At 40.3% G+C, this 26,723-nt stretch overlaps 1 protein-coding gene across 4 annotated transcripts in view; it reads left to right on the top strand.

The window, feature by feature from the left end:
* PRELID2 (PRELI domain containing 2) overlaps positions 1 to 26,723 on the top strand; it is a 705,022-nt gene that overhangs the window by 291,857 nt on the left and 386,442 nt on the right. The window contains exon 9 of one of the 4 annotated variants that reach the window (XR_010942161.1): positions 23,406 to 23,537. The exons of the other annotated variants lie outside the window; for them this stretch is intronic. The gene's annotated coding sequence lies outside the window, so the exon portion shown is untranslated. Of the gene's footprint in view, positions 1 to 23,405; positions 23,538 to 26,723 lie in introns of those variants that run through there. 4 annotated transcript variants of the gene reach the window in all.

The following is a 26,723-nucleotide window of genomic DNA, read 5'->3' as shown; positions in this document are numbered from 1 at the left end:
TCTGCTGATGACTGGGGACTGTATTAGGCTGAGAAGACATGGACTCGAGTCCCACTGTGTTCTTAGCTAGCTGTGTGACCCTGGGCCAGTCACTTAAACTCTTTAGGCTATGGTGAAATAATGATTAAAAATGCCTACCATGTATGAGGGGCGTGTCTAAGAACATGATCACCAAAACTTCTTTGAAAGTATAAGGTATAAATTAAAAAGATGAAAGTGATGTGCAGAGAGGGCCCTTTAAATGAAGAGCAGAGTGAAATGTTAACAAGTTCAAGCATGATTGAATCAATTGCTTTTAAAGAGATACGTGGTTGGGGGGAACGGCACATACGTCTCTATTAGAAATAAGGCCTCTCCTGGGAGTCCTGAAGCCGTGCACGGTCTATAATTCTGTGGAATTGCACACATGAACTTGCTAAGTGCTGCCCAGAGAAAAGGTCTTATGCCGAGGGAGGTCTGAAAACTCTGTCTGACAAATAATATCTTAGGAAAATATCAAATATTAGTCTTGGATCATGGAAATAGCAATATACTGATAGAATGACATTTCTTACAGGGAGGAAGTCTTTTAAAGTCACCTCCCATAATGAGCTGGCTCCAGTTACAGGCTGGAGATATTCTGTCACACTGTAGAGGCTGTTTCTGTAGTTAAAATTATAGGGCATGGGATGTTTAACCACTTCTGCGGTACTGTTCGGCTTGGTCTTCTCAACTCTATCAGCACAAAAAAGAAACTAACGTTTCTGGGGCAACTACCATGATGGGCCAACTATATTGCATTTAATATCTTGTTTAATTGAAGTCGTTTGGTTTGGTTTGGTTAATTATCTGTCATTTTGCAGATGAGAAAATGAAGACTGAGGTTTAGTAGTGTGCTGGTGACGGGGGGGCCAGGTTCTGCCAGCCTTACTCCATGGCCCATGTACTTTTTGGTGCACCAGTGTTTTCCCAAACTGAGTTCTACTAAAAGGCTCTGAGATCAAATAATTTGGGTACATGGTACATGCTCTTATCGCTTCTTAGAGATTTGTAAAACCTATTAACCGGTAAAAGGCTTAGCAGAGTCATATGATTAAGAGATTCTTAAAGATGCAGATGTAGCGAATGGACTTGAGGACACAGGGAGGGGGAAGGGTAAGCTGGGGCAAAGTGAGAGAGTAGCATGGACACATATACACTACCAAATGTAAAACAGATAGCTAGTGGGAAGCAGCTACATAGCACAGGAGATCAGCTCGGTGCTTTGTGACCACCTAGAGGGGTGGGATAGGGAGGGTGGGAGGGAGAAGCAAGAGGGAGGGGATATGGGGATATATGTACACATATAGCTGATTTACTTTGTTATATGGCAGAAACTAACACACCATTGTAAAGCAATTATACTCCAATAAAGATGTTAAATATATATATATATATATATATATATCTACATAGTTTTTCTTTTTCTGTTCATAATTATCAAATAGCCATTTCCTATGTTTCTCAAGAAACACATTTGAAGAACAGGTACTTATGCACCATGGAACACAATATGAGAAATGCTTGGCTCTTCCTGGTTTGGGTATGAGTGTGTTTAGTGTAAAAGTCTTATCATCCAAGAGTATGAGCGGGTGAATCAAAGGACCTAAATTGGGTCCATTTCTTTTCTTTTATAACTGTATACCGTTGTTCATGGTAATTGACTTCGCCATTTCCTTTCACTATAATAAATACTCTTAAATATTGGAAGGTAAATTAAAAAATTAGAGTCCAAATTCCTACCCAATGTAGAATCTCCTCAGTCATGGGATTCATCAACTGATGCTTGGATACTTCTATGACTGGTAAGCTCATTAGTTGACAGCCTTGAGAAGGCAATCTGAATAGCTTTTTGTGAATCTAAGACAGGCAAATGGAAAGAGAAACATTGAATCAGTTGGTCATCTGGATGCTTGCTTTGAGTAGCAAAGAACAATTCAGGTATTTTCACCAATATGTTCAATGCAAATATTTGGAATCCTAAATACAAAAATCCAGGAGGCATTATTCACTGAATCCGCCACGACTATCATCTGACTGTTACTGAAAATGTGCAGCTTGACCAAATTTACACACAAAAAAGAACATAATTTTCAAGAGGAAAATACATCTGCCAGCTTTACCTCTTATAACTGGATGACCTTGGGTAAGTCACTTAATCCCTCCAAGTCTCAGTCACACATGGGACTAATAATTGTATGCTCCTCTGAAGGCTGTGTTGAGGAATAAATGAGATAGTGCATGTAAAACATTGAGCAAAGTATGAAATACCTAGTAAAGCTTTTATTTCTAGTCTACCCAGAGAGGGATATTCTACCTGACATTGTTTTCTTGATTTTCACAATTCATAATACTAAAGAAAGCATCAATAGTAACTTTGATATTTTCTTTCTTGCTTTCCCACTTCTTTCACAGGGTTCTTCTGTTGAGCTTAAGATATTGGGCTCAAATGCATAAGGCCTCTTTCTGTCTGTTCCTTTTTCTTTTTCTTTTTCTTTTTTTTTTTTTTGTGGTACGTGGGCCTCTCACTGCTGTGGCCTCTCCCGTTGCGGAGCACAGGCTCCGGACGCGCAGGCTCAGCGGCCATGGCTCATGGGCCCAGCTGCTCCGCGGCATGTGGGATCTTCCCAGACCTGGGCACGAACCCGTGTCCCCTGCATCGGCAGGCAGACTCTCTACCACTGCGCCACCAGGGAAGCCCTGTCTGTTCCTTTTTCTGTGAAGGCATTAGAACTGAGAACTCGAACTCCACATTAGCCCTAAATCCATTCAAATCCTTAGGGATAGAGGATCTCAAGGAGTGATTTGTAGAAAAATCAGAATGATGCCTTCTATTCATACACCTCCCATTATGGTGCATATCACCAGTGTGTTGGCATTTAAATTGTGGTGTGGCTGAAAATAGTGATGATGATGATTAGGATAATAATAATCACAATGACATATATTGAACATGTACCATGTGTCAAGACACATTCTAGTAGCCTTACATCTATTATATTATTCAATTCTTCCCCAAACCCTGTGAGTAAGTATTATTATTAACATCCATATCTTGTCGCTGAGGAAGAACACTGATCACACACTGAATGAGTGGTCTAGGTGGGATTAGAATGACACTCCCACCACTGATGCTTTTAACCACCACATAAGAAGCGGAAGGCAAGAAAGAGAAGGATAATGATGATACTGGTAATTCACCAGTGACATTTTTTCAATACTTACTATGTGCCAGACACTGTACTAACTTGTGCATATTTTGTTGTTTAATTTTTATATCACTCTTGTGTCATAGTTTCTGTTGTTACGACCGTTTTACTTAGGAAAAAACAAACTTAAAGACCCTAAATAACTTTCTCAAAGTCACATGGCTAGCAAGTGGCAGAGCTAGGATTTGAATCCAGATCCTTTTCGGATTAGGTTTTTGGGTATTTTTTTGGATATAAAAATTTTCACAGTAAAACTTGCACAGTAGATGTTGTTTAACAAGTTAGTTTAGGTATTTAGACTTATTCTATATCTGGATAAATTTTTTTGTTGAACCAAGCCCTATTGATCTTTTTTTTTTTTTTTTTTTTTTTTTTTGTATCAGCACAAGGAATTTGCGCTTCTGTACCCAGCACAGAGGCTTTTCAGAGCTTGGCGAGATGGCTCTGCTAATGCAGAGTGAGCAGGGAGCCTTCCAGATTCCTCAGCTTTGCTTTCCTCCTGGTGTAAGCTCAGTAAAAATTGCTTTGAGGTGAGTCACATTCCCAGTGCAGGATGAGACTTGCCAAATCGTTTTCTAGCCCTTTTCTTCAATTATCAAGGTTGGAGTTCTGACTCCTCACCCTTTGGGGAATGTGTCTGAACCACATTTGCCTAGCAAAAAACAGCTTTGACACTAGCCAGAAGTAAACAACAATTACCTTCACTTGTCAAAACAGTCTTTTTTAGGAGAGAGAAAGTAAGTGAAGAAGTGGGCAGTGCCTTTCAGTCTGTGTCAGAACAGTCAAAGGCTAGAGTATTTCCCATCACCTCTCAAGGTGGGAATCAGGAGCTGTCTGACTCAGACTCTTCCTGAACATGCACGAGACTAGAGGATGCATGTGTGTGCACTGCAGGATGACTCCTGCCTTGGGAAGTATTTATTAACACCACGGAGGCGTGCGACAAATGACTATGATCCACATAATGAGGTAGATCAAAGAGCTTCTCAGGGGCTGGATGTACATGTATGTATGGACTTTCAAACAACAGCAGAATTAAAGCCCAGGGCTTCAATATTCTTTAATAATAATTCCAATTAAAAGAAAGTAATATACAACCTTCAAGACTATACCAGGACCTGGGGAGGGCTTGGATAAAGGAAAGACATCTAGATCTTTTCTTTCTCCTCTGCCCATTATTTCTCCATAGAAGCTGAAGGGTTAGCTGCCTTTAAAATTGGCACTGTCCTAGTTCTGGACCTCTGCTTTTCTCCTTGGACGATTATAACTTTTATACTCCTCTCCTGCCACCAGCCACCGCCTGGCTTCAGCTCATTCTCTACTCTCCCTCCAGAAGGCCTTTTCTAAGGTATTGATTGTATGTTATTACTCACAAGCTCTCAGTGCTCCAGTGCATTCCATTTCAAACAGAACAAAGTTCCCATTTCTTAACCTATCATTCAGTGACACTGACAGTTCAACTCTTGCTTAGTTTACAGACTCATCCTCTGCCTCAGTCACAAGAGTCTGATGGCTGCTTTCCTAACTCATCATCATCTTTTCTGTTTCTATTTGATCAGTTTCCTCTGGACCACCCCCCCCCCCGGGCTTATTCTCTCCTTGGTAAACCCCTACTCATCCTTCAAGGCCCAGGTTACATGCTGCACTTGTAAAACTCCATCCCTTATTCCCCAGGTTGTTATGTTTTCCTAATGAGTTTACGTTTAATTATTTAAATGTTTTTCTGACTAGACCGGGAGCTTGATCAGGTCAAAGATCCTGTCTTTCCCATTTTGAGTAATTTCTATCACTGGCAATTAACAGAACAACTATAGAAACTTCATACATGTTGATTAAACTAAATGAACTTGTCTTTCTGCTAGAAGTATATTGCAAAAAGGCATTGTAGTCAGTAGCCTTGATTTTGCATAACCCACTTGCTGTGTGACCTGAGGCAAGCCATAGCTTCCTCACTAGCTCAACAGAGACAGCATTACCCACTTCTCAGCATCAAAGGAAAAATAGATGTAAAGGTATCTGAAAGGGGAAAGTAATATTGTAGTGCAAATTATTGCTTTTAGTTAAGCAGATCATTGTGGTTAATATAGTACTTGCTCTGGTGAAGGTGTGAGTGGGCAGAAAGTTGAAATAAATGGTCACCTCCAGTATTTTAATTGTAATTCATGGAGTAAAACATAGGCCAGTAGTTTAATCAAGAAGGTATTAAGCCTGTAGGAATAAGACATTTCTCAGACATACAAACATGGGACTTGAGGACTTGTGCTCAAATGTTGTCTCCTCAGAGAGCCCTTGGTGACACGCAATCTAAAGCAGATGCACAGTTATTCTGTATCATACATTATTTTGTTGACTTGTTGCTTACATGTTTTGTTGTTTACATCTGTGACTGCAATATCAGTCTCCTTAGAAGAGAACATTGTCCTGTTCACAGCTGTATTCCCATGCCTAGAACAGTGTCTGATACATAGTAGGTGCTCAATTAATACTCATTCATAAACAAATTATCTGTCATTGAGGACAAGTGGTAGGACTGTTAAATTTCATATATAAACACAGTTCTTAAGATAATTCAAGATAATTCAAGTGATTCCTTTGCTTTAGGAGGTGAATCCAAAAAAATATTCCTGTTCTGCCTATGTTTTCCTCTAAGAATTTTATAGTATCCAGTGTTACTTTTAGATCTTTAATCTAATCTTTAATCTATTTTGCATTTTTTTTGTATATGGGTAAGAGAATGTTCTAATTTCGTTTTTTACATGCAGCTGTCCAGTTTTCCCAGCACCACTAATTAAATACACTGTCTTTTCTCTATTGTATGTTCTTGTCTCCTTTGCCATAGATTAGTTTACCATAAGTGTGTGGGTTTAGTTCTGGGCTGTCTTTTCTGTTCCATTGATCTATGTGTCTGTCTTTGGGCCAGTACCATACTGGTTTATTTTATTTTATTTTAAAAAATTTTTATTGGAATATACTTGATTTACAATGCTGTGGTAATTTCAGGTGTACAGCAAAGCAAATCAGCCATATATATATATATAACATATCCACTCTTTTTTAGATTCTTTTCCCATATAGGCCATCACAGAGTATTAAGTAGAGTTCCCTGTGCTATACAGTAGGTCCCCATCATCTATCCATTCTATATATAGTAGTGTGTGTATGTTAATCTCAATCTCCCAATCCCCCCTCCCTCAAACCCTGATAACCATAAGTTTGTTCTCTACATCTGTGACTCTACTCCTGTTTTGTAAATAAGAGTACCATGCTGTTTTGATTACTATAGCTTTGTAGGATAGTCTGAAGTCAGGGAGCCTGATTCCTCCAGCTCCATTCTTCTTTCTCAAGATTGTTTTGGCTATTCTGGATCTTTTGTGTTTTCCCACATATTTGAGAATTATTTGTTCTAGTTCTGTGGAAAATGCCATCGGTATTTTCATAGGGATTGCATTGAAGCTGTAGATTGCCTTCGGTAATATGGTTATTTTAATAATATTGATTCTTCCAATCTAAGAACATGGCATATTTTTCCGCCTGTGTCATCTTTAATTTTTTCATCAGTGTCTTGTAGTTTTCCAAGTACAGGTCTTTTACCTCCTTAGGTAGGTTTATTCCTGGGTATTTTATTCTTTTTGATGGGATGGCAAATGGGATTGTTTCCTTAATTTCTTTCTGATAGTTTGTTGTTGGTGTATAGAAATGCAGTAGATTTCTATGTATTAATTTTGTATCTGACAACTTACTGAATTCACTGATAAGCTCTAGTAGTTTTCTGGTAGTGTCTTTAGGAGCTTCTATATATAGCATCCTGTCATCTGCAAACAGGGACAGTTTAACTTCTTTTCCACAATGGATTCCTTTTATTTCTTGTGGGAGATGTCAGTAGTGGGGGAGGTTGTACACATTTGGGGACAGCAGGTATACGGGAGTGCTCTGTAGTTTCTGCTCAGTTTTGCTCTGAACCTAAAACTGATCTGAAAAATGAAGTCTGTCTTTAAAAATGCCTTGGGAAAAAAGTGGGGAGAGTGGATATCCTTGCCTGGTTCCTGAACTTAGATGAAATGTTTTCAGCCTTTCACCGTTAGGTGTGATGTCCGCTGTGGGTTTTTCATTTACGGCCTTTATATGTCAAGGTATGTTCCCTGTATGCCCACTTTCTGGAGAGTTTTTATCATAAATGGATATTGAACTTTATCAAAAGCTTTTCTTTTAAGGATTTTTATGGGATTTATAAAATCGTGTGTGAAACTTTTGAAAATTGTAAAGCACTACAGAATTTAAAGAATCTTTCATTCAATAAAAAAATTAATGACAAAAAAGGTAATTCAAGTGAGATGATAACAGAAGTTCCTGGCATATAGTAAGTAGTTGACAATGCTGGTTCTATTTTATAGCTTTTGATTTTTCGACAGTCTAAATTCATAAAGTAAATGTACTATACTCAAGGCAAGCCAGGGTATGCAGCATTTGTTTCCACTGGGGATATCTTCAGGTGTCCAGCTTTGTGACTCCAGCTTGGCAAACTGAACACCCAGGTTGGTTCTTTGTTCTGAGTTATTTCATCATCAGATCTCTCCTTGCCAACGAAGAGACTGTGCGGAGAGTTAAATAGGACCCAAGTTTCAGGCATGCAGCCCTAAGCCCACCTCCTTTCTCACCCCAAGGAATAGCTGAAGGACGGGTGCTTCTAGGTATGCTTGCAGTTGGTGGTATGTTAGCTGAAAACACTTCCATTTGCCCAGGTATCTGTTTCTCCAGAGCTGTCCCACCACAATGGGTGGTTGTGAGGCCAGGTCCTGGCTCCTCACCTGTGTCTATTGTTATTATTGTTACTATTATTGTCATTATCATACACACAAAACCACTGGGAAGTAGGTGTTTTCGATGCCTCCTTAAAGCTGAGAAAAGTGAGATTCTAAGAGACCCAAGGCCATAGAGTTAGAGCCAGGATGTAAACCAGGCCTGTTGAGCTCACTATATGTCTTCTTTTGATGTTAAATTTTGGGATGATCATTTGATTAAGAGTAAAGTTAAGCGTTATTTTTTTCATGATTACTAATTGTCTGTGTGTGTGGTGAGAACACTTAAGATCTACTTTTTTGGTACATTTCAATTATAGAATAATGTATTATTAATTATAGTCACCATGCTATACATTAAATCTCTACAACTTATTCATCCTACCTTAACTGCAACTTTGTACCCTTTAATCAACATTTCCCTCAGCCCCCAACTCTGGTTAACCACTGTTTCTTAGGCCATCTTCACAACTCAAGGAAAATAAGAAATATCAAGTTCATCGAGTCTGTTTAGTGTTCGCTTATGTATTCCCATTTCTTGGAATTATACAGAGACTTTATAACTAGTTTAAATGCTTTGACAAATTCAGTGTGATTGCCTCTGGTTAGCACAGAGTGGTAATTAAGTCTGCAATTATATGTTCAGATTTTCATATTTTTCCTGTATGCGCATTTTGTTTTTGTTTGTGGTATGCGGGCCTCTCACTGTTGTGGCCTCTCCCGTTGCGGAGCACAGGCTCCGGACGCGCAGGCTCAGTGGCCATGGCTCACGGGCCCAGCCGCTCTGCGGCACGTGGGATCTTCCCGGACTAGAGCACGAACCCACGCCCCCTACATCGAAAGGCGGACTCTCAACCACTGCGCCACCAGGGAAGCCCCCTGTATGTGCATTTTGACAGTAATTGAACAAGGCAGAATTTGCAGTATCCATTCTGAAACTGTTTCACAATATTTCATTATATGCCAGATTAATTTGTTAAACTCACGTAGCAAATGAAAACTTCAACGTTGATCCAGTTAATCCAACTGTGGGCCCTTTCTACTAACATGCCTTAGCAGGGAAAACTGAAGGAGATATGGGCAAAGTGTCTAGAAAGACTAGGGGGTATAACTGGGAGATGGAGGAAAGCCTGATGGTAGGCTTCATTTTGTTCTCTAAGTTGCTCTTTTTTCTCATTTAATACCATTTACTTCCTTGAGAATCAGTACAGTGGGAAGACGAATAAACATTGATGAGATATGCATCTGTATGTTGAATAGACCTGGGGAAATTTAGTTTTCTCTTTGGGACCTTTTGTGTGCAAGTGAGAGTGACTGTGTTTGTGTGTGTGTGTGTGTGTGTGTGTGTGTGTGTGTGTGTGTGTGTGTGTGTGTGTAGCTCAGAATGAAGGGGTATGGCTCAAAGCAGAATGGCATTTTGATTGTCTCTGGCTCTATTATTTTTCATGTATTCCAGTGTAACTTACAAAGAGTGAGAGAATTAGAATCCCTTTTACTATGATAAAGACTTGAGATGGCAGGTATGGAAATACTAGATGGAATATAAGATCCTTTTAAGTGTTAATGTTCTCTCTTGTGAACTGATGATAGAGAAGAAACCTGCCCTCTGTTGGGTGAACAGCCTACTTTATAAAGTCTTGCATATCTGTTAGCTTCTGTCATTATAGTTTTATTCATTCATTTCTTTATTCAGTCGTTCAACAAACAGTTATTGAGTATTTAGCGTGAGCCCAGGATTGCAGTAAGTGCTGAGGACACTCTTGAGAGCAAAATCAAATTCAGTTTTTCTCATAGAGTTTAAAATCTAGTGGAGGGGCATGTGTCAATCACATAGCACTCCAGGTATATAATGAAACTACATCTAAGATAAATATTGTGTAGTGCTGAGCTTCATAAGAGCTTCTAAAAGGAACATTTGACCTTGTCAGTGAGGTCAGAGAAGAATTCCCAGAGGAAATGATGCTTGCATTGAGATCAGATGGATGAAAGTGAAAGGTTACCATGTTGTATGAGGGTGAATAGGTAGAAGTTGGGAGAGGGGACAGCATATGCGAAAGTTGTAGGAGAAATTATGGTTCAAGCAGAGCATAGGAATGGGAACACAGGGCCAATGAAGCTGGAGAGACTGGATGGAACTGATACCTGGCAGCCTTATAGATAATAACAGTTTTTTAGTGCTTATTATGTACATGGTATACTTGTAAATGTTTTACTATACTAACTAATTTAATCCTTATAAGTGTATGTAAAATTATAAATTTCATCTTACTAATTAGGAAACTGAGAGGTTAAACAACTTGCCCAAGGTCAGTGGTAGGGTTTTGGAACTGTTAGAGTGAGGATTTGAATGCAGTCTTGTTCTAGAGTAAAAACTTTTAATACAACACTATCCTTGGAATGGCAGAGCATCAACTTTCTGAGTGTCTGTATGGATCTGTATAATGGCAAAGAATATAGATTCAGAGGAATTTCAGGGGCTTCATGAACATTATGAAATTGTATGAAGAGAACTTTATGTGCATTTTTGTGGAAAAGAGTCTAAAGTTTTTGCCAGATTCTCCCGGTAACTCAGAATAAATTGAGAACCACTCATTATTCTAGATCATTTAAATCATATTTTGTTTTGAGATAACTGTAGAGTCGCACTGAGTATTAGGAGATGATATACAGGGGTCCTGTATAACCTTCATTCAATTTTCCTCAATGGCAACATTTTGCATAACTTTGGTACAGTATGACAACCAGGAAATTGACCTTTATGCAATCTACTAGCCTTATTTAGATTTCACCAGTTTTACATGTACTCATTTGTGTGTGTATACTTGTGTGTATGTGTGTGTGTCTGAACTTAGTTTTGTGCGACTGTATCATATGTGGGTTTGCATAACCACCACCAGCACAGTGAAGATATAGAACAATTCCATCACAAGGGTCCCTTGTGCTACCCTTTTATAGCCCTGTCTAGGCTATTTTTCAGGAAAAGAGTTTATATATTATTCTATCATTATTTATCATATGAATCTGAGACATCTTTTATTCCCCTTGCCATTGTTCAGTATTATTGAACACTATGGGTTACTTCATATTTAAAGAGTGATTAATGAATAAGGTAGCTCAGTTGGCTTTTGGTTTCTCTAAAACTAAATGAATAAAAAGTTAACACTGATGCAAGAAAAGTTACCTAATTTGGCATTACTGTTCATAAAATACAATGTATGTGAAAAACTTGATTATAATGATATAATTTTGCTGAATTTAAGGCAAGAAAAATAAAACATATAGAAAAATTTTTTAAAAATTCAGGTATAGAATTTCATCGCCTGAAATCACTCAGTGGCTTCCCATGGCTTCCTGGGCCAAGCTCCGTCTTCTTAACCTGCCACACTGGGCTCTTCCTGGCCCTGGCACCAGCTTGCTCTCCAGCCTGGCCAGGTCCAGGTCCAGGTCCAGATCCAGATCCAGATCCAGGAAGGCATTTGCCATCTCTTTCCCCTGGGCCATTCCTTACACCTTTCAGACTCGGGGTGCTGCCTCCTCCATGAAGACTTCTGGATTGAAGCTTTTGTGCCCCTTCACAGTACTTTCTCTTTTTTTTCTTCTTTTTTTTTTTTTTTTTTTTTTTTACGGTACACGGGCCTCTCACTGTTGTGGCCTCTCCCGTTGCAGAGCACAGGCTCCGGACGCGCAGGCTCAGCGGCCATGGCCCAGGGGCCCAGCTGCTCCGCGGCATGTGGGGATCCTCCTGGACCGGGGCACGAACCCGTGTCCCCCGCGTCGGCAGACGGACTCCCAACCACTGCGCCACCAGGGAAGCCCCCCACTGTACTTGCTTAATAGTATTTCAAAGTAATTAAGAAATCAGGTTTTGGAATTAGGTCGATCTGGACTTAAATTCCATCCCTGTCATTAGTAAATGCATGATCTTGGATGAGTTATTTCCCTTGAATCTCTGTTTCCATATTTGTGAGAATAAGGACCCTGTTGGATTTTAATAATTAAAGGGAATGACACTGTGATGCACAGGGCCTGGTATGGAGATGAGTTCAATAACTTTTATAACTAAGCTGTCACTCTTAGTGACAGCTTAGTGTGCTTCCCTCTGGCATTGCACTAGTCGTACTGTCTGGTTAGTGTTAACCTGCTGGTAAGGACTGTGTTTTGATGCCCTAGATTCCCAGCACCTTCCACAGTGTAGGTGCTTAGAAGTAGATGAGCGAATAAAGTAGACCAAGAAGGGAGAGAAAATAGATCAGGTCTTCAGTTGCTTCAGTGTCTCTGTTCTTTTCAGAGAACTCCATTGTTTGGCTTCAAGTCATCTTTTACTATGTTAGAGAGATCCACCTTTAAATGCAAGCCCCATACTCATTCCAAACCCCAGTAGAAACAATCGATTTCTTACAGGCTTTTTTTCCTAAACAGCTTTTTTTTTAAAAAAGATACTCGCATACTCATTCCTCAGTCATTGAGAGTAAACTGAATCCTCTGAGCCTTTGAATAAAAGCTTGATTTTTGCTTGAGGGAAGAAGTGCTGGGTTAGAGAGAGAGAGAGAGAGACAGATTGTCTCACGGGGCAAATGCAGACCTGATTTGAAGAGTGCAATCATGCCTGAAAACAAGAGACTTCATAACGGGCTTTCCCTGTTGTGCTTGCAGAGTTTGTGAAGTGAGGAGATGAGGAAAATCAACTGCCCAGAGACTTCAGGTGGGAAAACCCCTCAACTACACATTATTTGGAAATTTTAAAAGGCCAATATCATTTTGTCCCACTCCTGGGGCAGTGTGTATGAATGAGATTCTTCCGGAGATTGCACCTAGAAGACAGCTCTGTGTAGAATAGGTACTTGGTAAATCATTAATAATTGACCAAGTTGAGTGAATAATTTTCAGAATAATAATAATTGTCCCTATTCTTCTATAGAATTGAATCTATTGACCATTCCCAAAACATTTTATGGTAAGCTCAGTGTCATTTTTAGATCCTGGAAAACCGTCAGATCAAGACCGTGGCACTCCAAGAATCTGTTATAGTACCTTATGTTACCTTGATTCACGTAAGTGGCAAGGCCCTACATTCTTGGATAGCGTCACAATGAACCACAGAAAAGCAAAAGCCATCAGGGAACAAGAAGGCCAAGTTATAGGATGTTCTGTCAGAAGAAGAGTTATATGGTGAGCAAGAGCCACCCCCTAACTTAAGGCCAGCATTAAACTGGTTTATTTAAAAACAGCTGTGCAAGGTGGTCCGTCATGGTAAAAAAAAAGGTGCTTGGTATTTGCAACAATATGGATGAACTGGGAAGACATTATGCTAAGTGAAATAAGCCGGACACAGAAAGAAAAACAACTGCATGATCTCACTTATATGTGGAACCTTAAAAAAGTTGAATATATAAAAGCAGAGAGTGGAACGGTGGTTACCAGGGGTGGAGATATGGGGGAATAAGGGAAGCTGTCAAATGGTACCAAGGATGAAAAAGTTGTAGGACTTAATGTACAGCATGCGGGCTATAGTTATTAACGCCATGTTGAATACTGGAAATTTGCTAAGAGAGTAGACTTCAGGTGTTATCACACCAAAAAAGGTAACTATGTGAGGAGGTATTTTAATTAGCTTGACTGTAGTCATCTTTCACTATGTATACATAGTCACAGCATCATGTTTGCACCTTAAATATATAAAAATTTATTTAAAAAGTAAAAAAGAAAGGGGATCTTGGAATTGGCTGAATCTAGTTTTGAGTTAGACCACTCATTCACTGTCAACCTTGGGCAGGTTACTTAACCTAAGTCTGAATTTGCAAAGTGACCATGAAATAATATTGATACCCTACTTGTGACAGTTGAATAAGATGACATAGCACAGTGGCCCAAGAGAATAAATGTTCAATGACTGATATCGTTAGTGGTAGTATTGATATTCATATTAGCATTAGTATTGGTTCTGGTTACTTTTCAGATGAGAAGAGTAACGTATAATAGCTACCTTATATCAAACACTTCCTATAAAACAGAGGCCACACACCTACGTGATGACATCTAGTCCTCCCAATAACCCCGTGAGATAGGGATGATTTTTCTCATTTTGTAGAGGAGGATACTGAGGCTCAGTGGTTAAGTAACTTGCCCCAGACATTCAGGAGTAGAACTGCTGCTCATATCCCATTACTGTATCCCTGAATGGCTGGTTAGTTCTGAGTTATTCCAGAAATCTTGGAGTTGGACTTTTTCCAGGGGGATCTAATTTTGTGGGTTTACTAGCTTCCTGATGCATTGGATGATGTCAGTGGGACTTCAAATATGTCAGTTTGCACTTGAGCCAGGGGCAAACTTAAAGAGTGACCACATGGAGAACTGAGCCACCTTGCCTTCTTCGCTTTGCTTCTGGATCTGCTGCTTCTCCAAGTTGCTGATGGCTTCTATTCTTTCTCAAATCCCCAGTTAGTTTCACTCTTTAGTTTAACGAGGGGAAGGCTTACCTTCATCCAGGGCCTCATTTCCTCTCGAGGCCTCTCTGTGCTCTCGAAATGCCCAAGACCTTCAAGCATTCTGGCTGGAGCGCCCAGAGGCCGTGCCCTGATGCTTGTTCTGGGATCTGAACTCCATAGTAATGAGGAGGGATGCCCCTCGCCAGAGATGGACCGAGGGTAAATGACAGAATCTCTGTGGCTGACCTATGACCCATTTCTGTGAATGTCGCTTTGAGACAGAGATTTTGGCTGGTCCCCAATTCACAAACAGTGGGGGAGGGCCTCAGCCAGCGGGGGAGGATTATCTCTCACAGCATGGAGAGTGGAGGGTGGTGCTGCAAAGGGCTCCCTTATTAGGGTGACTTCTAAGAGGATCTGCCCTGGGATTTCAGCCTGGTTCTCAGTGGCTCTTTGACACCTGGAAAACAAAAAGTCCTTTGAGAAGCAGCACAGGATTCTAAAGACATTACAGGGTGAGAAAGTAATGCACCAATTTTCCTTCTAAGCATATACACCAGAGAAATTCTTATTATTGGCCATGTGCAGGAGGAAACATGTACCCAGGTGTTCATTGCTACATTGTTTTTAATGAAGAAAATTTAGAAACTGTTTATCATATGCCTAAATATAAGGCAATTCCAGATATGCATTGACTTCCCTCCCATTTTTTTCAATGAGACAATTAAAAGAGAGGTTTGGGGCCAAATTGAATTATTTAAACTTTTAGGGTTGTAAAAGAAATACTCAACCATTTACTTAAAATGTTAAACATACATGTTTGAAATCACATAATACATAAAATATCAATTTAGAAGTGTTCTTTTTCTCCAATTGCAGGTTTCAGAAAATGATTTGACTTAAACTTCTCTTATGTGCCTTCGACATCAGGGTTCTTTCTCATCAGCAAAGAACTGCTTTCTGAGTCATAGAAATAGTGTCCCAGGGTGTATCATACTCCGTAATTTACGAATCAGTCAGTGATGTTTTCTCTGGAAAATGTATCTCAACTGCAAGAATCTCTATGCTTTAATATTAGGACAGTTGGCTTGTTCATTGTCCTGTAGTTATATATATGTTCTTCCCACAATAACCAATTCCTGTGTTGATTTAAAGTGATCTTTGAAGGTCTTATGTATAATGGCACACAACACTTGCAGCTATAAGGTCTTATAAGTCATTACCTGATCTATGTTAAATTTCTTTTCTCCTCTTCCCCTTCCTTCTTCTTCTCCTTTTAAAGATATTCCATTAAGTGACTTCTACAAGCATCCAAAGCTACTGTTGCATACTTATTTCTGGAGAAGTGTGTCTTCCTCAATGATGTGAGGTTTGAAATAAAGTAATTGAAAGATTGCACTATAACGTGAAAGACTGTAAAGTCTCAAACATGAGTAATTCTTTTGCAGAGAGATAATTTGGGGGGGGAAATTCTGCATTGTATTCTGGTATACATGCCATAATTTGGGAAAGAAAAACAATAAAATGAGATATATTCATATGATGGAAGTTAAAAGGAATAAACTGCCTCTCTCTCTCTCTCTCTCTCTCTCTCTCTCTCTCTCTGTGTGTGTGTGTGTGTGTGTGTGTCTCCTTCTGTCTATAGATAGATTTCAAATACATAGATGACTAGAAGAACACATTGTGGAATGATACATACAGTATGATGACATTTGTGCTAATTAAAACCCCTAAAATAATGTAATATAGGTGCCGTTTGACACAAATATATGCATATAAAAATGTAAAAAAGAACTATATAGGCATAGTTCAAAGACCTGGTCTTAAGAAAAGGGAAAAATGATGGGATTGGTAATTGAGTCAAAGAAACTTTACTTTCATTTGTAATATTTTATTTCATTTTCTTAAAGAGAAGACTTGAAGCAAATATGGCAACATGTTAACAGTTTTTACTTCTTGGTGATGGGTACACAACTTACTCTGTTTAGTTTTTTGTTATTTTTTTAATGTCTCAACACATATGAACGAGTAAAAGAAATGAAAAGAAAAGCAGTGTGGCACTTTTCTCTCACTAGTAGAGAGCTAGGCTGTACTGAAGAGGGGGTAAGTTGAATGAGGTGGACATTTTCTCCAGGGCGGCACCTTTGTGTGGTTAAATACGAGTTAGAAGTGGTGCTTTTCATTCATTTCATAAATTCAGACTGCTTGTCACCAACCTGGTTTTCAGAGGTAGTGAAGATTGTGGAGATGTTGGTAATGGGGTACTAGAGGAATTTTCTTTGAACTTTGGGCCAAGGAGATACTACCTGGCTGTGAGTATGGTGTAGTCTCTGCCCTATGCAGTACCTGGGTCCACCCCAGGTAGCATGTCTCACTACAGCCAACTCCCTGGTCCTGGAAGAACAAAGATAGGAATTGGGAAGCAGAATTGGCACCTGGTGGTCCTAAGGTTTATTCATGTCAGAGATATGTTTTGTTTGGCCCGTACAGTGATTTTAAAAGTGGCCCTTATTTTAAAATAGGGAGATTCCACAAGCATATCCCATTGGACTCCCATTTTTAACGTGGCAGCGGTTGACTACAGCTAACCTGAGTTTGCTCCTTCAGGCGAGGTGTGGGCTGTCCCGTGTGCTGCAGTGTCCCCTCCCCAGCCAACTTTGCTGGCATTAACTGGCCCCTGTAGGAACTTGAGCATGCTGTCCCTGTGTAGAGTAACTGTGTGACAGGCAATAGCTGAGAGTCTGCAATAAGTTGTGCCAATCTTTTGCAGAGATGCTGGCAAACATTATACAGGAAAGTTCATTTTAGCTCCCCACTGTGCCTAATTATAAATAAATGGTTGGGACATTTAAACATGCCTCAGAAGAATGACTTGAATCTCAGCAGCTGGTAATTCTTTTTTCTTCCCGGCCTGGGATTAACTAACTGACTTTTTTCATCTTTAATTTCTGTGAATTAAACACTGTCTTTACCCACGAAGGCTTCAGATTTGTTGCCTGTCATCTTAGGATCTATATGCACATTAGCTAATTATACCCTGTGGGAAATATCTGGGAGACTCTTTTGCCTGACTCTCAAATGGGACCTTTTCTTTTGCGGTACGCGGGCCTCTCACTGTTGCGGCCTCTCGCGTTGCGGAGCACAGGCTCTGGATGCGCAGGCTCAGCGGCCATGGCTCACGGGACCAGCCGCTTCGCGGCACGTGGGATCTTCCCAGACTGGGCACGAACCCGTGTCCCCTGCATCGGTAGGCAGACTCTCAACCACTGCGCCACCACGAAAGCCCAAATGGGACCATTTTTAATGTAAATGTGCTCAGAAAAGAAACAAATGAACGAAGGGAGGGCATGGTAATGATTCACAGGAAGTTTATATTTGTATTCATTTATTCAACATAGATGGAGTACTATGTTTCGGGCATTGTGCTAGTTTCTAGGAATAAAATGATAATATACAGCAGACAATCCTTGTCTTCTTGCGGTTTAGTGGGAGAAAGATATTAAAACATATTTCTATCATTAATTAATTAATTACAATCGCATCATATCATGGAAAGCTCAGAGTGCTAAGGAAGGTCATAACTGAGAATTTACTTGCTGTGAGATGTCAGGGAAGGTTCCTGAGAAAGGAATGCAATGGAAGAAGAGCAACTGGTTGGGTGAAGGGGGCAGAGGGGAAAGGGGATGCGGTGATGGGAACTGCAGGTGAGAAGGTGACGTGGAACGCTGTGTGTTTGGGGACCTGAAGAAGCCCGACTTGTCTGGGAAGAGCAGGGAGGTACAAGGAGAGGCCTGAGGGGTACTCCAGGGTGGACCTGGGAAGTGCAAGCGTTCAAGCTTTTCATTTTACTTCTTTGTTGTGGATGCTTTTTATAGAAAGATGATTTCCTTCTTTTCCTGCCTTTACCATTAGTTCAGAAGGCACTGAAATGGCTGCTTTCAAAAACCAATTTGGACACATGGGATGAAAGGCCTCTAAATGTTCCATCTTTCTGCTGAGTAGGCTGTGCAGCAAATGGCCACTTGACTTTCCTGTCCTGTATGCCGGCAATAAAGAAGAATGCAAAATACAGTACAATAATATAGCCTAGGTTTTGGCAAAACATTTTTCCTTTTCACATATTTTCTATTCCTAAAAGGAAAAAAAAAATCTCACTTAAATGACAGCTTTACACGGATGAGATGCTCTCGAGGTTCTCACCAGGTGCTCAAATTGGTTGGAACTTCTGCTCTTCACTCACTGTTGAGATTCAAGTTACCTGTAAATGAAAGTAGCTCAGTTTTAAAATTACAAGAGGCATAAGCATGATTTTGAAGCAAAATATATATCTTAATAAGTTTTACAACAATTTCATTTGAGATGTTTCAATTGTAATTTTAGACTAATTCTTCAGGGCAGAGGATAACCTAGCGCCTCCCATTTTATTTAATTTTTTGTAATGCAAAAGAAATCAATCTTGAAATGGTTCAGCACTTTCAATTAATTTTAACGGTCTGCTACTTTCCACGTCATTGGATCAGAGCCTATGAATTCACACATGTAGCTGAGCTTTTTAATAAGTTCTTAAGACTTATATGTAGGCTAGATTAGACTCAAGCTGAAAAGAGTTCCTACTCAATCGGTTTATCCTGAGAGTGTGTCTCAAGCAACTGTATGGCCTTTATAGGAAAAGCAAGTTAACGTTTTTAAGTGGATGATCAAGAAAGTGCAAGACAGTGACCATTAGACGGAAACCAAGTAATGGTTTATGGGGTATGTGGCTATTCTTTACATCAACTTCAAAAACTTAGGGCTGTGTTTCAAATAGCACAGATTTCCTGTTATAAATCCATGCTTAGTATTTGAGGTTACTAGAAATCAGCAATTTAGGTTACTCAGTATATCTAGTCTACTTCTTGGAGTAAAACATTTTGTCTAAAGTAGCAATTCTTTTTACGTTGTCCTAAAGGTTACCTTCAACACGTTTAAGATGCCTCTTAGATTCACTGTCTTAAGAGTAATGATTGAATTCATTTATAAGAAATCTTTCTATGATCTTAATATCCAGGAGACTCTGAATTGTAAATTATGAACCACGTCAGGCTCTCGTTTCCAGGCTTTCAACATAACTTAAGTCAACGGCAGTACCTGTCTCCACGCATCACCACCAGAGGAGTCTTTGTGCTAGGAGAGCTGGTTCTTGAAAGCAATTTAAAGATGGTGGTAATGTCAGCGGTATGAAGGAAGTAGAAAAATGGAACACTTAGGGGGCGCGTGGGCCAGGGGAGCATTAAGGTCAGAAGTGAGGTTATTATAGAGCAGGGTTTCTCAGCATGACTGACAATTTGGACTGGATAAAGCTTTGTTGTTGGGGGTTGTGAGGTGCATTGTAAGATGTTTACTAGCATCCCTGGGCTCTACCTCCTAAATGCCGGCAGCACTACCCCTCCCTCACCTCCTAGTTGTGACACCAAAAATGTCTCCAGACATTGGCAAGTATCTCCTGGGGGACAAAATGCACCTGCCCAATGACCACTGCCATGGAGATTTCAAGAGAGCAGTGCTATCAATAAAGGAAGGTAGGAATTCTCAAGTTTATGGAAATGGTTGATACAAACTTAAATTTAAATCTCTTATATATCTAGCCTAGACAGTTTCCTCTTCTGAATTTAACTAACATCTCCATTTAAATGTTGCAAGGACACTTCCGTCTTAACATGTCCAGAAGTGCACCCATGACCTCCCATGTCCAAAATCTTTTCTTTCTTTGTGACTCCCAGTCTAAGTGTATATACTGAATTAGAAACCTAGGATTGATCCCTGGCTCCTTCTCCCCCATCTCCCACATACAATCAGTCAACAAGCTCTGTCTGATCATTTTTACCACCAAATATGGCTTGAGGCTGTCTGCTTCTCACCACGATCACCACCACTGCCACCCTAGTCCAAATTAGCATCATCACTCTCTTGCCTGCCCCCATGATGGAGGGTGGAAAAGCTAAATATGTATTTTCCAGCTTCTGTGGCAGCTAGGAGTGGCCATGTGACTTATTTCTGACCAGTGAGGCACTCCTGGGGGTGGGGGGAGACTTCAGAAAGTTCTGAGAAGATATTGTTTTCCTAATAGAAATAACAGAGGGGCTGCCATTGTCTCTTGACATCTTTCAGCTGCCTTGAATACAGACTTCATTCCCAGAGCTGAAGCAATCATCCTGCAGCTTATGGAAAGGATACTAGAATCAACAGAGATGTGATCAGTTTTGAACCATTAGACCAATGGCCAGAGCTGCCTATCTCTGTCACACTGTTATATAAGAAGCATAATTCCCCTCTTGTGTGAGCCACGGTCTGTTGGGTTTCCTATTCCTTACAGACACTTTCCTAACTGACCCACTGAACAAGGTGTTTAAGAGCATAATCCAGTTTTTGATCTTCCTGTGTGTCAAATGAACATAACATCATAATGACTGGGCCGATACGATAGTGTGAGGTTTAAAGAGGTAACACTTGACACTCAATAAACACACAGTGGTAGTAATTTTTAAATTAGAGCATCTGAACTCTTTGGCCTCTTTAGGTCCCAGCTAGCCCTGTGCATGTGCATTTCACAAAGATAATCACATCACAAATGGCAGATGGGAAGTAGCTCCCTGTGGTCCCAAGAAGACAGGCACAATGTGCTTGCTTGCTGCCAGGGAGAGTTTCCACTGAGCTGAGTTTTAGGAGAGCAGTTAGAGGCTGAAGCCACCACTCTTTGGAATCAAAGGACTACATGGCTGAAATCATCTTTGAGTTTCCAGCCTCCTGGTGGCATTGTTTGCCTGTATCTTGCGTCGCATATCCCAGCCAGCCTTGTTTGCCCTGCTTCCGGGCATCTGTGAACCATCTTGCCTTTTGACAGATCTGGCATATTTCACGTGGGGCTGCTGAGTTCCAAAAACTGGGCACCTGAAGGCTGAACAGGCGAGAACAGGTCTTCTAATCAGCTGTCCTGACTCAATGAGAAGACTTAGCAAAGAGGAAGCTACAACCCCAGGCTGAAGATTAGATGACAGGATACCCAGAGTTTTCCTCGTACATTATATGAGGTTTCCCCAGCATGTCCAGAAAAAAGAGTAAGTAGGGGAAGCAAAAAGATAGAAAAGAAAATGCATGAAATTGGCTTGCCGGAGACGGCCGTTTTATCAACTGTTCTAGGAGATAGCTGGCATCACCTCTGCTTTGCCTCCAGCCCTCTGAAATTATTTTTAGCCATGGGTAAGAGGGATTCTTTCTTCTTCCCTTTCACATCAAATGCTGTGCTGGAAAGCGATCAAGCGTATGGCCAGAGCTGAGAATCGCATGGGCTGTATTTCTGAATAGGAATTTGGCCAAAATGCAGGCATCTTGCTGCAGGCCACTGGGAAGAGCCCTCAGAGACTTGGAGGATGAGAAAAAAGCTGAAGCCTGTGGTAGGGCTGTCTTGTCTTATTAAAAGGCGGCACTAAGGGAGAGGAATAATTACCACATAATATTCAATATTTGCCCAAGGAATCTGGGGAAAGCATGTTGGGGGGAGGGGCAATGAGAGGGAGGATGTTACTTTTATAACCGCACGTCAAATTCTTGGAGTTACGTAGATGGGCACATGTCAACAGCATTCTTACCAGAGGAGATTATTATTTATTCAGTTTTGAGTGTGAGCCAGTCATTGGTATAGTTTTTATGTATTTATTCCATTTAATCCTCAAAATAGGATTAGAGCTGGGTGAGCTCAATGATAATATTTCCATTGGACAGGTGATGTTTGGAGCAGTTCTATACCTTGTGCAGGGACGTGCAGGTTATAGATGGTTTTCCAGTGTGATATAACTACTTAGAAATGAAAGCAGATGCAGTTTATTGCATGCCTGCTTTGTGCCCTGAACTTTAGAGACCTGATCTCAACCCCTCTAAGGGTTGGATGTTATTATCTCCTATTTATCAATGAAGAAACTTGAGATTCCGAAACGTTAAGAAATTAGTTAAGTAACTGGACAAGATGCTCCATTTCTGCAACAATAAAAGGAAGAAAATAGCATCTCCTTTATAGTGTTCTGTTGTTCTGAAGAATAAAGTGAAGGGGGATGAAGGACAAAGAAAAAGGTTGGGTTTCTGTCAGGACAAAACAAAGTAGCTTGGGAAGCAATCAATACAGCAATGGCTGTGCACTTTACAAGTAGTTATTACAGTTCCGGCAGAGATGGCAAAAGGGAACGGCAGACTGGCTATGAGCCCTGGCCCTGGAAGCCTAGATAATGGGTGTTGAGACATGTGAACTTTTCCACTAGTGTGCAGGGCAGTCTGAGTGACCCTGTCTCTCTAAAAAGCCACTTAGTATGTCAGGGCAAAAATAACAGCATCTTGTCGGAGAGTGGTTGAGAGCATGGACTTGAGAAATCAGGCCAATGTAGTTTTATTCCTGGCTCTGCCACTTATAATCTGTTGGATGAGTATTTAATATGTAAGATCAACATGGTAAATCTGTTGCAAGGATTTAATGAGAAAGTGTGTACAGCATGCTTAGCACAAAGCCTGCCTCAGAGTACATATTCAACAAATAGCCATTGTTGTTGTTGGGACTGCCAACCCTATCACAGATACTCAAAGCCATTTTCCTATGACATGCACTTAATTTTTCCAGTGCATGATGGATGACACCCACTCCATCTCTTACCTCTTGCATGGACCCTCCTTCTTAAAATAACTGGATTGACATATACATATTACTGTATAGAAAATAGATAGCTAATAAGAACCTACTGTATAGCACAGGGAACTCTACTCAATATTCTGTAATGACCTATATGGGAATAAAATCTAAAAAAGTGTGGATATATGTATATGCATAACTGATTCACTTTGCTGTACAGCAGAAACCAACACAACATTGTAAATCAACTGTACTCCAATAAAAAATAATTTAAAAATAACTGAATTCTAGTGTTTGACCTTGACAGATTGACCCTCATTTAAGCTTCTCTATGGATTGCAACTAAGAATTTGGACTCAGTAAGGCAAGGATTCCAACGAAGCACCGTTACTTCCAGTGTGGAGAGACAAACCTCACTTTCAAAAAGGACTGAAGAACAAGCTGATGCCTTCCCACAGTATGACATCAGATGATGGTGCTCTAAAACCTTGCGTGCTGAGCTCCCCCCAAGCCAGGGACTCCGTGCTGATTTGTTTTCTCCCTTGGCTGGCATCCTTGAGATGCTGAAGTCAATTATCTCGTTTTAAGAAGAATGTGTATGTTGTCCCTGAATTGGGAGCCAACGAACCAGGAACATGAACAAAAGAAGAAGTTGGGTGCCTTTAAATATCTACTCCATACAGTCCTGTAGGGACAGATGCATTTTCTTTCTCTTTATTTTATTAGTTACATATTTTCAAAATAAAATTAAAACCTACTCATGTAAAAATTGAATCATCATCCCATGAATGGAAAAAGAAAAGTTTCTCCTTTCCACTCGGTTCTTCTCTAATTCTCGTGCCTTTGGTTCACTCATCTCCATTAACTGTTCCAAATAGTTTTTTGCTGCAGCCTTCCAACGTGTTTCTTAGCATATATAAGTTTAAGTAGGCTTGTTTGTTTCAATTTCAAACAATGCTGAGAAACAGAGTTATATAATCTTTATCTGTATACTCTTTAATATATGTATATAGATTATATTATATACACACATATTCATGCAAGAGTAACAGTAGCCTAGAGTACTAGAAACAGTTTCTCAGCCAAAGTGAATGTGCATTTTAAATTTGGATGTAAATACCAAATTACTCTTGGGAAATATCGTAGACTCACACTACCAGTAAAGCAAGAGTAACTGTTTTCTTATGCTCTTGCCGCAAAAGCATTATTAAACTACTAAATTTTGGTAATCATTATAAAATGGGAGGAATGACTGTACAGGACGCCAATGCTAATTGAAGGTCAGTTCTAAAATAAGAGAATTAACCACGTATTGTTGTAACTAGAAAAACTAATTCTGGGGTGAGTTCCTGCTCTTTGCCTTAATTTATCCTTTTACCAAAACAGGGCTGTCTGATTGATTTCTTACTTACTTCATGGGAAGCAGACTGTTCTGAAATGATGAACATAAAGTCCTCTAAAAAACTAAAAGATTGAACCCAGCTCCATGGTCTCAAGATGGAATTTCATTAGGATCTGATATAGTGTCACCATATCCTTTAGGATTGATTTAGAGATTGTTTCATAGAACTGAAGCAACGCCTGGGGAGAATGGAAACCAGTAAAAAAAAAAACGAAAGAAGGCCATTGAGAGTCCCTCAGCACAGAGAAGCAAGGGCAGGCCACGGGGGAATGCAGCCACCAGCCAGCTCCAAGCTGAATGGCCTGCGTGACAACAGGAACCAGAGGTCTGCTGATCCACTTCTTGCTCGGGAAAGCATTGGGGAAATCTGGTTGAAAAAGTTCAGAAGTAAGTGTCCCATCTGAGTCAACCATGAACACACTTTTCACGTTGTCCTACAAGGCCTCCACTGTCTGCGCCATGTCTTACCCTTTTCAAATCACGGCATGCCACTCTCCCATCTTTAGAGTAAGTGTTGTTCATGCATCATCTAATTTAATCCTTGCAGAAAATCTACAATTTTTATTCCCATTTCATAGCTAATAACACTGAGTCTTCGGTCTTAAGATACTGGAGCTTGATTTGAAATCCTGTTTTCAACTGTATTACATTGTGTATGTAATCATTCTCCCCGAATCTCCCACCCCTACATTCACACATTTATTCATTTATGACAGCAAGTAATTGTAAATGTGCCGAGGGACTAACACTGAACTGAGAAATAAGAATACAGATTTCTAGACTGTATTTATTCAACGAAAATTTCTTGAGCTCTTACCCCATGCCAGGTTGTGGTTAGAGCAGTGAATAAGGCAGAGAAAATCCTTGCTTAAATTCTTAGTGGAGGGAGATATGATAAATATGTAAGCCGAGATATAAATAAATGAATTTAAATCTGTACATACAATGAACAAAACAAAAATGGTTAATGGATTAGAGAATCATTGGAAGAACATGAGCTGTGGCCATGTATCCCCGTGTATATGGTGGTACATGTACTTTTGGAATACAGTGGCCAGAGAGGACCTCTCTGGTGTGGAAGGAGCTAGCCATGAGGAAATGTAGGGACAGAGCATTCTAGGTGCTGGAAGCAACCTCATAGATAGGATTATGGGTCCAAATGCCTCACTGCCCTATAATGGGATTATACATCCATTCTATTTGCCAGGTAACTTTGGGGTACACTCCTATTGTGGGTAGAGTGGATTTCCTGTCCCTCTGATGCTAGGCATAGTCATATAATGTATTTTAGCTGATGGAATGGTCTTCAGGTCTTTAAACATATTTGCACAGTTCAGCTTGGTCTCATATTCCTGCCACTTGCAATGAAAAGAACATGGCTGGGCAGCAGTGGTTGAAGAAGGATATGATATACCTGGGGCAGGTCTGAACCCAACTCATACCTTAGAGCCAGCCTCAGCCAACTTGCAGCCTGAAGCAGAGCTGGTCCCTGCAAAGCCACAGCTAACCTGCAGAGCTGACACATAGGCGCACCCACACATACAAGGTTTATTGTGTTCAGCCACTGACTTGGGGGGTGTTTTATCATGCAGCTTAGGTGACTAATAGAAGGAACCAAAACCCTGAAGTGGGAACAAACTCGGAGTGCTTAGCGAACAGAAAGAAGACCATTGTGACTGGAGCAGTGTGAACAAGTGGGTAGTATTAAGAATGAGGAAGCAAGCGACCGTATCTGGTAAGGTCTTGTCTGGCATGTCAAGAATTTTGAATTTTATTCCAAGGGTGAGGATTTCAAGCAGGAGAGGCATACGATCTGATGTATATTTTGAAAAGATCAATTCAAGTGCTATGTTGAGAATAGGATAGAAGTTGCCAAGAATAAAAAAGAAGGGAGACCAGATATTAGTACGGTAATCTAGAAAAAAGATGATCAGGGCCAGTACAGTTATTTGGGATGTGCACTGCTGAGTGTATCCAGAGGGTGGGAAAGTGAGTTGAAGTCCAACCCAAACTTGCCCTATTGTGTGTTCTGTTGTGAGGTCCAGAGAAAGTGCCTTTGGCTAATTTGCACAAAAGCATCATATGGACTAGTGATGGCATTGGCATTCATGGTGGCTTATACTAGGTGATAGTAGATTCAGTTTATTACTTTTTTCCTTTGGTTATTTGATGACTAGTGTTGGTCAGAAGAGAAATCTACTGCATCAGAGGACATACAAGATG

Source organism: Pseudorca crassidens, chromosome 3 (genome assembly GCF_039906515.1).
Source record: "Pseudorca crassidens isolate mPseCra1 chromosome 3, mPseCra1.hap1, whole genome shotgun sequence".
Lineage (NCBI taxonomy): Eukaryota > Metazoa > Chordata > Mammalia > Artiodactyla > Delphinidae > Pseudorca > Pseudorca crassidens.
This window is presented reverse-complemented; position numbering and strand designations above follow the sequence as displayed.